The sequence below is a fragment of the Sciurus vulgaris genome (genome assembly GCF_902686455.1).
Source record: "Sciurus vulgaris genome assembly, chromosome: 2".
In the NCBI taxonomy this organism is placed as follows: Eukaryota; Metazoa; Chordata; class Mammalia; order Rodentia; family Sciuridae; genus Sciurus; species Sciurus vulgaris.
Genome location: NC_136462.1, coordinates 71,148,771 through 71,163,140, shown reverse-complemented (window position 1 = coordinate 71,163,140; position 14,370 = coordinate 71,148,771).

Sequence of the window (14,370 nt, the reverse complement as noted above, 5' to 3'; positions counted from 1 at the left end):
AGAGGAAAATAGAGTGAGAAAAGTAAAGAAATAAAAACTTAAAATTTTTCAAAAAGGAGGAACAAAAAGAAAAAAGAAAAAAATCTACACTGTAACAGTCATATACTATTCAAACCTCCCAATCTTCAGTAGCCTGATGTATGAGAGGTACCTGACAATGAGCTTCCAGTCTCCAGCAGGCGTCTCAGGATGAGATTTGCCCCACCTAAAAATGGGAGCTACAGCTTCCAGGATAATCCAAGATGGCTGTTCTGGCTTCCAAATGTGTTGGCAAATGGGGATCTGCAGTTTGGGGTGTGGGCATGGTTGACTGGAGGTCCTGGAGGTGGGGTGTGGTGGGTCTGGTTGCAGGATCCTGGAGATGGGGCTCAGTCAGTCCGTCTGGGGATCCTGATAATAGGGAGCAGTCAGTCGGTCTGGGGGTCCCAGAGTCAGGGACTGGTTAGTCAGGTTGATGAGTTCTGGAGATGGGGCTGTCAGTCCAGCCAGGGGTCCTACAGATTCTGGCTGACGTCTCAAATTGGCAGCAGCCACGTGTTACCAAACTTGCAGGTACTGTGACAGTGGACTTCCAGGCAACAGCAGGCAGCTGGCAATCCACTGGCAGTCTGTGATCAGTCTGCTGGCTGCTGTCAGATGATCAGCAGGTGAACCTCAGGTGGTGGGCAATGGGTAGGTGAGAGGCAAGTGATGGACAGGGGAGAGGCAGGCAAATGGCGGATGATAGGCACCAGTCCGACAATAAATTCTTATAGAAACGCAATCATTATTCATTCCCGAATAGATGATTTATAACCTAGCATTCAGCAGTTTGTTGGTTTCAAAAAATTCTTATCAAATTAAGTCTTTACTATTATCTATATATTATCTAAGTATATGTTATACCACTTCATTAGTCCTTCACTATTTTTTATTCTAGTGCCTAGAAGAATTTAAAGTCATCAGCCAAGGTTTATTTGGACTGCTATAACAAAGTATGAGAGGTTATATGGATTATATGCAACAGAAATTTATTTCTCACAGTTCTAGAGTCTGCAGAGTCTAAGATAAAAGAACTGGAAGATTTAGTGTCTGTTGAGGCCCATTTTCTGATTCATAGATGGTGACTTATTGCTGGGTCTTCACATGGTGAAAGGGGCAAAGTAGTTCCCTTCTGTCTCCTTTATTAAAGTTCTACTCCCTTTCGTGAGCATAGATTTCTCATGATGTATCACCTCCCAAAGGCCCCACCTCCTAATTACATCATGTTGGGGTTAGAACTTCAACACAGAATTTATTTTTTATTTCTTTATTTATTATTTGTAGTTATACATGACAGTAGGATGTATTTTGACATGGACACACATGGAGTATAGCTTCCCATTCTTGTGATTGAACATGATGTGGAGTTACACTGGTTGTGTATTCACATATGAACATATGAAAGTTATGTTCAACTCATTCCACTGTCTTTCCTATTCCCATCTCCCCTTCCTTCCCTTCATTCCCCTTTGTCTAATCCAATGAACTTCTATTCTTCCAGTTCCATCCATTTACCAGCAAATGCCATAATTTCATTTTTATTTATGGCTGAGTAATATTCCATTGTGTATATATACCACAGTTTCTTTATCCCATTCATTTGTTGAAGGGCATCTAGGTTGGTTCCATAGTTTAGCTATTATGAATTGAACTGCTATAAACATTGATGTGGCTGCATCACTATAGTATGCTGATTTTAAGTCCTTTAGGTATATATCAAGGAGTGGGACAACAGGGTCAAATGGTGGTTCCATTCCAAGTTTTCTGAGGAATCTCCATACTGTTTTCCAGAGTGGTTGCACTCATTTGCAGCCCACCAGCAGTGTATGAGCATTCATTTTCCCCACATCCTCGACAACAATATTTATTGTTACTTGTATTTTTGATAATTGCCATTTTGACTGGAGTGAGATGAAATGTCAGTGTAGTTTTAATTTGCATTTCTCTAATTGCTAGTGATGTTGAACATTTTTTCATATATTTGTTATTCATATTTTTTCTTCTGTGAAATGTCTGTTCAGTTCCTTTGCCCATTTATTGATTGTGTCATTTCTTTTTTTGGTGTTAAGTTTTTAAGTTTTTTGTATATCCTGAAGATTAATGCTCTCTCTGAGGTGCAGGTGGCAAAGATTTTCTCCCATTCTGCAGGCTTTCTCTTAATGTTCTTGATTGTTTCCTTTGCTGTGAAGAAGTTTTTAGTTTAATACCATTCCATTTATTGATTCTTGATTTTACTTCTTGAGCTTCCAGAGTCTTGTTGAAGAATTTGGTTCCTGAGTTGACATGACAAAAATGTGGGCCTACTTTTTCTTCTAGTAGGTGCAGGGTCCCTGGTCTAATGCCTAGGTCCTTGGTCCACTTTGAATGAGTTTTGTGCAGGGTGAGAGGAGTTTAATTTCATTTTGCTACATACAGATTTCTAGTTTTCCCACAACCATTTATTAAAGAAGCTATCTTTTTCCAATGTATGTTTATGGTACCTTTGTCTAGTATGAGATAACTGCATTTATATGAGTTTTTCTCTGTGTTCTCTATTCTGTACAATTGGTCTTCATGTCTGTTTTGGTGCAATATCATGCTGTTTTTGTTACTATGGTTCTATAGTATAATGTAAGATCTGGTATTGTGATATTGTGATGCCTCCTGCCTCACTTTTCTCACTGAGGATTGATTTGGCTCTTCTGGGCCTCTTATTCTTCCAAAAGAATTTCATGACTGCCTTTTCTATTTCTATGAAGAACATCATTAGAATTTTAATAGAATTGCAATAAATCTGTATAGCACTTTTGGTAGTATGGCCATTTTGACAATGTTAATTCTGCCTATCCAAGAACATGGGCAATCTTTCCATTTTCTAAGGTCTTCAATTTCTTTCTTTAGTTCTGTAATTTTCCTTATAAAGATCTTTCACGTCTTTTGTTAGATTGATTCCCAAATCTTTTCTTTTATTTGAGGTTATTGGAATAGTTTCTAATCTCTATTTCAGTTGATTCATCACTGATGTATAAGAATGCAATTGATTTATGGGTGTTAATTTTATATCCTGCTACTTTGCTGAATTCATTTATGAGTTCTAGAAGATTTCTGGTGAAGTTTTTTGGATCTTCTAAATATGGAATCAAGTGGCAATATTGCAAATAGGGATAGCTTGCTGAGTGCAGTGGCACATGCCTATAATCCCAGCAGTTCAGGAGGCTGAGGCAGGAAGATCAAAAGTTCAAAGCCAGTCTCAGCAATTTAGTGAGGACTTAAGCAACCAGTGAGACCCTGTCTCTAAATAAAATATTAAAAAGTGTTGGTAATGTGGCTTAGCGGTTAAGACCCTCTGCGTTCAATCCTCAGTACCAAGAAAAAATAAATAAATTGAGGGAAAATTGAGTTCTTTTCTTATTCTTATCCCTTTAATTTCTTTCTTATGTCTAATTGCTCCAACTAGAGTTTCCAAGACTGTGTTGAATAGGAAAGTGAAAGAGGGCATCCTTGCCTTGTTCCAGTTTTTAGAGGGAATGCTTTCACTTTTTCTCCATATAGAACGATGTTGGCCTTGGGTTTAACATATGTAGCTTTTACAACATTGAGGTATGTTCTTACTATCCCTAGTTTTTTTCTAGTGTTTTGAACATGAATGATGCTGTAGTTTGTCAAATGCTTTTTCTGCATCTATTAAGATAATCATGTGGTTCTTGTCTTTAAGTCTGTTGATGATTTATGTTTATTGATTTCCATATGTTGAACCAATCTTGCATCCCTGAGATGAACCCCACTTGATCATGGTGCACTATCGTTTTAATATGTTTTTGTATGCAGTTTGCCAGCATTTTATTAAGAATTTTTGCATCTGGGGACTGGAGTTGTGGCTCAGTAGTAGAGCATTTGCCTTGCATGTGTGAAGCACTAGGTTCAATTCTCAGCACTGCATATAAATAAATAAAATGAAGGTCCATCAACAACTAAAACTTTTTTTAAAAAATTTGCATCTGTGTTCATGAGAGATATTGGTCTGAAGTTTTCTTTCCTTGATGTGGCTTTGTCTGGTTTTGGTATCAGGGTGATACTGGCTTCATAGAATGAATTTGGAAGGGTTCCCTCCTCTTCTATTTCATGGAATAATTTGAGGACTATTGGCGTTAGTTCTTTGAAGATCTGGTAGAACTCAGCTGATAATCTGTCTCATTCTGGGCTTCTCTTGGTTGGCAGGCTTTTGATGGTGTCTAATTTCATTACTTGAAATTGATCTGTTTAGATTTTCTGTCCTCCTGATTCAGTTTGGGTAGGTTGTATGTCTCTAGAAATTTGTCAATGTATTCAATATTTTCTATTTTATTAGAGTATAAACTTTCAAAATACTTTCTGATTATCGTCAGTATTTCAGAAGTGTCCGTCTTGATATTTCCTTTTTTATCATAAATTTTAGTAATTTGAGTTTTCTCTCTCTGCTAGTGTGGCTAATGGTTTATCAATTTTATTTATTTATTCAAAGAACCAACTTTTTGTTCTATTGATATTTTGGATTTTTTTGTTTCAATTTCATTGATTTCAGTTCTGATTTTAATTATTTCCTGTATTCCACTGTTTTTGGTGTTGGTTTTTCTTAATTCTAGGGCCTTGAGATGTAATTTTAGGTTATTTATTTGGTGACTTTCTATCCTTTTAATGAATGAGTTCAATGCAATGAACTTTCTTCTTAGAAATGCCTCCATAGTGTCCTAGAGATTTTGATATGTTTTAGTGGTATTCTCATTTACCTCTAAGAATTGTTTAATCTCCTCTCTGATGTCTTCTGTTATCCATATGTCATTCAATAGCATATTATTTAGTCTCCAGGTGCTAAAGTGGCTTCTGTTTTTAATTTTATCATTGATTTCTAATTTCATTCCATTGTGATCTGATAGAATGCAAGGTATTATCTATATTTTTTTGTATTTGCTAAGGTTGTTTTGTGACCTATTTTAGAGAAGGATCCATGTGCTATTGAGAAGAAAGTATATTCAGTCATTGAAGAATGAAATAGTCTATACATATCTGTTAAGTCTAAATTTTTTTAGTATTTTTTAGATGTTGATAGACCTTTATTTTTTCATTTATTTGTTTATATGTGGTGCTGAGAATCAAACCCAGGGCCTCACACATGCAAGGCAAGTGCTCTACCACTGATCCACAACCCCAACCCCTAGTCTAAATTATTAATTGTACTTTTCAGTTCTGTAGTTTCTTTATTTAGTTTTTGTTTGGGGGATCTATCCAGTTGTGATAGAGGTGTGTTAAAGTCACCTAGTATTATGGTCAACAGTGAATTGAGGGGAACACAGACATTCAAACTATAGCAGTTAACTAAAATTTTTACTTTCAATATTCTGCTTAATTTTTATAAAAATATTAAAGAAATATGCTCTGAGAAATGCAAATCAAAACCACCCTAAGATTCCATCTCACCCCAATTAGAATGGCGATTATCAAGAATACGAGCAACAACAGGTGTTGGCGAGGATGTGGGGAGAAAGGTACACTCATACACTGCTGGTGGGGCTGCAAATTAGTGCAGCCACTCTGGAAAGCAGTGTGGAGATTCCTTAGAAAACTTGGAATGGACCCTCCATTTGACCCAGCTATCCCACTCCTTGGCCTATACCCAAAGGACTTAAAATCTGCATACTACAGAGATACAGCACATCAATGTTCATAGCTGCTCAATTCACAATAGCCAGACTGTGGAACCAACCTAGATGCCCTTCAATTGATGAGTGGATAAAGAAACTGTGGTATATATATACAATGGAATATTACTCAGCCATAAAGAATGATAAAATTATGGCATTTGCAGGCAAATGGATGAAATTGGAGAATATCATGCTAAGTGAGATAAGCCAATCTCAAAAAGCCAAAGGACGAATGATATCGCTAATAAGTGGAGGATGACACATAATGGGGGGGGAGGGAAGGGTTAGTGTTAGGGTTAGAGTTAGGGTTAGGGAGGGGGGCAAGTATGGAGGAAGGAAGGACTGTATAGAGGGTAAAGAGGGGTGGGAGGGGGGGGGGGAAGGGAAAAATAACAGAATGAATCAAACAACATTACTCTATGTAAATTTATGATTACACAAATGGTATGCCTTTACGCCATGTACAAACAGAGAAACAACATGTATCCCATTTGTGTATAATAAAAAAAAAAGACTTTAAAAATAAAAAAAAAAAAAGAAAGAAATATGCTCTGAGATATGAGGGATTAAGCAATAACAGAAAAAGTGCAACTAAAACCATAAAAGTTTAAGTAAAAAAGGAAAATTCTGCCTTTATTGGTCTCCCAACCAATTAGTCTCAAACTTAGACTTCTGACCCTAATTTTACACACACACACACACACACACACACACACACACACACATACATAAGTATATCAATTTGGCTTCTCAAACACTAAGGAGGTAATGTTCCAAAAAGGCATTCCTTGCCTTTTATTAATTGCATCTAGGAAATTAAAAAGGTAAACTGCACTGATTACTAAGAGCCAGTATGCATTCTTTGAGAAATTATGCTGCTAGGAAATGAATGAATAAGAAGTTATGTGAAATGAGCCTGATTTTAATTCCCTCACCCTCCCTGTCTGTATAATTAGTTACTGGTCTGGAAAAAAATTTTAAAAAGTGCTGTAAACTGAGAGTTTCTGATTCTTGTCTAAGTTAACCACACTCCCCCATTCACAACACCTATCATCAATGATTAAGCCCCTTGCCTTGTTTATTGTCATAGTTATTCTCTTATTTTTTTCTCTTATACCATACCCTTCTCTAAATGTCCTTAGCACTATAGCACACATTCTTAATGATTTTAATATGTATCTTTTTATTTATTTATATTCTTACACAATATATTTTTGTTTCCACATGAATAACAAGAATGTCCCCAAATGATTGATTGATTTTTTTTCTTCAAATTTACTCTTTATTGGTGTTTTGTTTTGTTTTGCTTTTTTTTTTTCCTTCTTCGTTTTGTTGCTTTTTTCCCCTAGTCATACAGTATAATCCATTTTGACATAATTATAAAAGCATGGAATATATCTTGTTCTAATTCAGACCCCGGTACCTCTTCTTCCACTTCCACCTCCCCATCCCCTATTCCTTTCCATCTTTTGATCTTTCTACCATTTATCCAGTAATTTTTTAAATTAATTTATTGTAGATGTAACTGATGGTGAGATTAAAATTAGTTGTGTTATAGAGGAACAAGCTCACAAGTCTCACCAATCTCTGAACCTCTTTATGCAAAAGTTGAGTGAATTCTTTTTCAGAATACTAACTTTCAGAAATAACAACTAGATAGAATAAATTTAAGATAGTCTCTAAATTCTTCTAAGAAATTATAACATAAACATGTTTCTTTCTAAATTCCACATCATATAGTATGATCTTGGTGATATGCCTTCAGAAATGTATAGGACCATTTTCTTTACTCTTTACCTTCATGACTATGTTTAACACCTAGTTTAGATTCATAGTGGTCAAGCAGCAAATTAATATTGTTTAGGAACAGTTTTCCTGGGTCATTGCAAAAGAAACAGTAAATATCCCCATGTGTCAATCAGCTCCAATCAGGAGCCAAACAGGAAGTCAGTTGTTAGAAGTTATTTACATAGCCTTTTGGTATTTTGCCCACCTATTCTTATTCTCTTGCCTTTCTTTATTCTGTTTTCTGTTAATTCCCATCTTTTGTTTGTTACTCTTCTTTCTTATTTTTCTTCTCCTTTTTAAATGCTACTGTCTGTCTCTCTTCTGTTTTCCCTTGTCTTTCTTATTTGTAATTTTTTTTTAATTTTTAGCTCCCCTTTTCACTCAAACACATCTTTTTGAAGAACTATCACAATTTTTTTAATGTTAGTTTTCATCAATCAAAGGTTTCCCTTAAATTGGAGAGGGAGGAAAAGAAGCAGACAGAACTATTTTCTATTTTGTTTTGTTTTGTTTTGTTTTGTTTTTTCCTTATGCATACCCCAGATCAACTTCATGGGAACATACAAAAGAACACTCCTTTAGGGCTGGGTGCAGTGGTGCATGCCTATAATCCCAGCTGCTTGGAAGGCTGAGTCAAGAGGATCTCAAATTCAAAGCCAGCTTCAGCAAAAGTGAGGCTCTAAGCAACTCAGTGAGACCCTGTCTCCAAATAAAATACAAAAATAGGGCTGGAGATATGTCACGAGCAGTGAGTAAGAGAGGAATCAAGTTTGGTTCCAACAAGTGGATTTTATTCATGCAATGCACACTCAACATTCCTAATAATAGCAAGTCACAAATACATTGAAGATTCACTCCCTTGTTCACCTAGAGTCCAATCCCCATGGACTTACTCAGTGCAATGTCTCTTAGCCAAGAAGTCAGTCAGCAAGACTGGGGATTCTTCTCAGCTGTAGCCTCTCTCAGCTCCTCGGATGTCTTCAGATGTCCTCGGGTGTCTGATAAGCCGGAGGCTGGGTGGCAGTCATCACCGCAGGAGAGGTGGTCAGTCGTCTGGCCTCGGTGACAACAGTCGACCAGCAATCAGTGATAGTGTGGACAGCAGCCAGGGCAGTCAAGAGACAGAGTGATGTGACGTGGAGTCCTCTGGTCATGGTGCTACTGACAGTTTGCTCCAAAAGTCCAGGGGTTTAAGTAGTGATTTTCAGCTCAGTCATGCTCTGGTCTTCATTGATAAAGACCAGAACACGACTATACTAGGAGCCACCACTCAAATCATAGATGAAGGTTCATATCGGTATTGTTCAGGAATGTCATCCTGCCACACAGCAAGTTTGTCACCAGGCACCTTTTATGATTTTAGTTTTACAAGTCCAGGCAAATACCAAATACAGCTTATTATTACATAACACACAACTATAGCAATTCCTATTATTTCCTTGTCTCATTACAAGATGTAGCTCAGTGATTGAGTGCCCCTGAGTTCAATCCCTGGTACAAAAAAAAAAAAAAAAAAATTTCTTTAACTCATTTTATAAGCAGTATATCAAGGGTGGATCCAGGTTTTGCAATACCTCAAGCTTATACAATCTGGAGGTGCCATCTTTAATTAAAGTAATATAAATTTAAGTATGAAGGCAAATACTTGTTTTAAATAAAAGCAGTCAAAACATATTGAAAATTTTTGAAAGCTGAAAAATGTTGTAAATACTCAAATACCAGAAAAACAATATAATTTTGTGAATTAACTGCCTGATGTCCTCCACAATACTTTCCTCCCACATTCCTTGGCTTCATATTCTTTGAATCTTCTTCATATAGCAATGATTTTATAATAGTGTCTATAGAAAGAATAATAGTACTGTGACAGGTTTGTATTACACATAGGAACATGAAGTGAACTCTATCTCATGAAATTCCTACCAACAGAGGAAAAATTGTAATTGTCTCTAGTGTATTATCAAATGTATACCTGATAGGAAATAAATTTCATTTTGATTGGAATCAGTAGGTACTTAATCCCACAATTTTCCACTGATGATTAATTTCAGACTAGTTCTGGCTTGATACATTTCCAGTGTATTTCTTCCCTACTACCCACATATAACTGTTAGTTGTTTCATAAGATACATCGATATGATAATTCTCTGGCCCTGAATCTTTACATTATAGCATAGGGTGAATTGGCACATATACAGTAGAAGTATTCTCAAGCACTCTTACCAAAAAAAAAAAAAAAAAAATACATTGGCTTCCAAATTAGGAGGGGTTTTTGCTTTGATACTTTGGATAGTTTCCTGACTATTACAGTCTAGGTATATTTTGCATATCAAATGAAAATATATTAACATATTTTATTTTTTGAAAATGAGGAAAAGTCACTGTGACTTTTAACCAACAGTTTTTCATTCATTCACATCCCTGTTTCTTGATGCAAGTGTGCATGGGATGGTGAATAGAGCATGGCCGTGGTGCCAAAGCTAGAATCATCAAGCCGTTTCAGCGGAGAGTAGGTCATTCTGGAATCTCCGAATCAACTTTTATTTATTTGTTTGTTTGTTTATCTTTTTGCAAGTTGGAGATGGAACCCAGGGCCCTGGGCATGCTAGGCAAAGGCTCTGTCACTAAGCTGCACCCCCAGCTCTGACCAACTTCTAAGTAGCAATGAGGTGCAGTGCTGCACACCTGCAATCCCAGCAACTCAGAGGCTAGGGCAGGAGGATCACAAGTTCAAGACCAGTCTGGGCAACCTAGTAAGACCCTGAATCAAAACTAAAACCAAAAGATCTGGAGATATAGCTCAGGGTTATATATAACCCTGATATATATACATATATATATATATGTATATATATGTATATATGTATATATATGTATATATACATGTATATATGTATATATATATACATATATATATGTATATATATCTATATATGTATAGATATATATATATATCTCCTGATATATATCAGGAGATATAGCTCAGTGGATATAGCCCTAGGTTCAATTCCCAGCACTGCAAGGGAGAAAAAAAAAAAAAAAAAAAAAAAAAACCTTAAATAACAGATCTGTAGCTAATTGGGCATGTTAAAGCTGTCAACAGAAATATATGGCAACTTGGGTAAGACCTGTGATATCTATGTCCTCTCAGGCAGTGGTTCACAAGGTGAGCTGCATGCAAAACTCCCTGGGAGATTAAAGAAATCCCAATGTCTTAATTGCTCCCTAAATCAATTAAATTCAATCCTATGAGGGTAGGATCTAGGCACCAGTGGGGTATTTTGTTGTTTTTTTCATTTTGTTTAGAGAAGATTCTACCATATTGTCAAAGCTGAGAACCTGAGAACTGCAGACCTCAGCCTTGTAGGTATAGTAAGTCAATTATGGCAACCCAACCAGTCCTCAGTTGCACTTTAACTCACCATTGGGGTGACATTTCTCTGTTCCCTTATATAACTGGATAGTTCCAAAAATTTCTTACAGCCTAGACTGCAATGACAATCCCCAAAAGAGAAGGAACACAGCAAATTTAAAGAGAAAGGGCACTAAAGAACTTGAACCCTGCTTACTCATCTAATTAGTGTTTCAAAGAAAATTGATAGCAGGAACTTGTACTGTCCCCAAGATTTACTGAGAATAGTTTACTAAATGCAACACACTACTGAGAATCTACTGAACTTCTCAAAGAGTAAGTCATTTTACATTCTGAGGAAGGTTTATTTTATAATAGTGTTTTGATGTTAGCAAAATTGTGAGAGAAAGCAATCATTTTCCTGTTATTCTGGGTAAAATATTCTCCCTATGTTCTCCCTTTCCTTTGAAAATCCTCCTATTGGGTAATAAAAGATTAGGGTATAAAACTTTGATTGAGAAGAGCATTTTTCAATTTGTGTTCCTTGAAATATGAGTTTTTTACAATGTTAATAGATGTTATATGAAATGCTACATATTCTCTTTTCTTTGAGAGCCAAAACACACTTTTGTATGGCAAAAGCTCTGAGTTTTGCATAAATAAATCTAATTAATATCTTCTAACCAGATGTTTCCCAAAGTTGTGTGACCATGGAATTCCCCTCCCCCACAGGCACACATTTCAGGTATTTAGTGGTTTGGAAGATTTGGAAGAGAAGTGTTTGGTTGTATTTTTTATCTTCCTTGTTTGTTTTTAACAGAACATCTATCGACTAGCAGTGGTCTGGAAAAATGATCTCTCCCAAAGAAATAAAAACCAAAGCTAAAGATAATGCTTTCATCCTAAAATTGTAGGCTTGTAGGGACAGTAGATTTTCTCATAGCTACTTATAATCTAATACCTTAGAGGTAAACAGTCATTTGTCATTATCCAGCATAAAAACCCTACCATGACTACTGCTACATCATTAGTTCTAGAAGGATGTGTCCAGTAATTCAATCCATCTGATTTTCCAGGTTTGGGGGCAGCCACTTCTATGGCACACAGAAAGCTATAGCAGATTGGGCCCACTTTGAGCCACAGGCAAAATATTCATAGATCAAGTATTTAGTGAATTTTACTTGCCAGTTTTCATGGCATGTGTAATATTTTTTAACTGACTATTAATAGTCTCCAAAACCAGACATGGTTTACATTTTACATGAGATATGCAGTCCTATTTCAACAAGGACTCTCTCCTTGGCTAAACCCTCTGAACTTTGTTCTCAACCAGGCCTCGGCATTTGGACTTCCCCATGTTAGTCTTTGTATTACTTGGTTTTAGGAAAAAAACCTGCTAATTCAGTTTAGTAAAAATCCCCACCCTAGATATCTCATCACCCTAGATATCTGAGCAAATTACTCATTCCACCAGCCACCCCGACGTGATATGGGATCACTTCCACCTGCCTTCAGCAAGAATGCTATCAAGTTGGTTCAGCCAAAATTCCCCCATATCCCTGATGTTTCCTCTTAGTGCTTTTCCTTTCTACCAACTCCCACCCTGTTCCTTGGCTAATAATTCCTCACTCATCCCTACCATATTCAGAATTGAGCCCAGTTCAGTTCTGAAGACACTTTTCCCTTTCTGCAATAATTCCTGAGTCTGTTTTTACCACTTTAATTACTGTCCAGCTCTGTTTTGTCTTTAATAACACACAAGCTTGTAATGATAAATTTACAGTGGAAGTAATAAACATTTGCATCAACTTGGAAAGTTTTTATTAAAAGTACTTAAATATATTGAAAAACTAGACTGACAGCTTTGAAACACAAAGTCCTCTGTTTATCCATAGAGGATTTATGATTGCCACCAGCAATTCTGAGCTTCCTTTATGAGTGTACCTCTGCCTACCCCTCCAGAGAGTGAGAAGAGGGTTCAGATTCCAGGCCCATTCAATTCTTGGCTCCTCTGCTGAGACTGCCAATTAGAGCATTTTGTGATATGGACATCTGTCCACTGGACTGAAACCAGCTCATTTCACAAAGCAGTTGTCAAATGGTATCAACTTTCTGTGACAACCTGTGTTGGATTCAAACCCATGCCCTTCGAGGTCACATGGCTTCCTCTTCTGTCACTATATCCTTTGGATGCCCAGAAGTTAGGCACGCTCATTTTCAAAGCTAATTATAAAACCAGAAAGTCATCCTCATTTCCCTTAATTCATGGAAATTTTATTGATGCATTTATTACAGAAAAATTATCCCTTTAAGTGCATGTTGATTCTTGGAAATCTGGACATTTTTCAAGTAATTTTGAAAGAAGTTTATATATTTTTAGCATTGTTTCAATGGGTGCTTCTTGAGAACGTATTATCTGGAAGTATGCAAATGCTACAACCTTCCTTTTATTGTTTTTGTTTTCATTTGTTTTTCTGAGCAAATCTGCTAAATATCTGAGAAATACATTTTGTCTCCCTTTACTATAACTAATTTTTCTTTCCTTTTTTAAAAAATTCAGTATAGTACAAGGTAAGAAGTTTCATAAGGGAAAAGGTAATGTTTGAAGTTACATTAGTTTGGATGTAGTTTAGTTTCTCAACTATATATAATTACTTTGAGAAGAAAATCATAAAAATAGCTTTATTGTTACATTTTTGCCAGTGGGTGTGTGAAGTGATTTAACTTACAGGTAATGATTATGTCATTGTATCGATACAGGGCATGCAGCCTTCTAAGCCTAATGAATCATCCAGACTGACAAGAGGAGGTGTAAAACTCCTGCCTCCTTCTTTTCTGTCTCAGATTCCTGCATTTATAAAGGAGAGAAAATCTTTCTCACAACTTGGAGAAGGCAGTGGTATTGAGGAATCAAAGCTCCAATATCACAGATATAAAAGCATCAAGATAATGTGTCAATTCCTTGTATTGGAATTTAAAAATTAATGGGGTTATGGTGAATCACCCAACCCAAAAGATGATGGTGGCATAAGATGTACATTGTAAATGGCTGTTAGAAGCCACCTACTGTACAGAAGGAAACAAAGCTCTAAACTTTACAAAGCTGAACTCAGATACAAACTAATCTCATAGAACTATTCTATGTTGTTTGTCCCTGTTTTACCTCTATAAGATAAATTTGTTGCATAACCCAACCATTTATTTAGACAGGAAGAAACAATATAAAATTTAAAGGTCTAGTCATAGCACTGTATCCCAGGGTAATTAAAATTCTATTTTTTGCAGCCAATGTCCCCTGTAACCATAGCTTATTAAAAGAACAAAAATTTAGATCTGGAGAATATTTGTGCCAAGGACAATGCTTGACCAAATATAATTAGCTGAATTTAGATAAATTCTCAATCTGGCTTTCTTTAACTTGAATAGAAAAATCACACACTTCATTTAACATGAAATGGATTTAAAAATGAACATTTGGATTATCTGTGAGGATATTTTCCCAGAATAATAGGCCAAAGATTTTTTGATGTGCTGCATAGAAGTTCTTGTTGA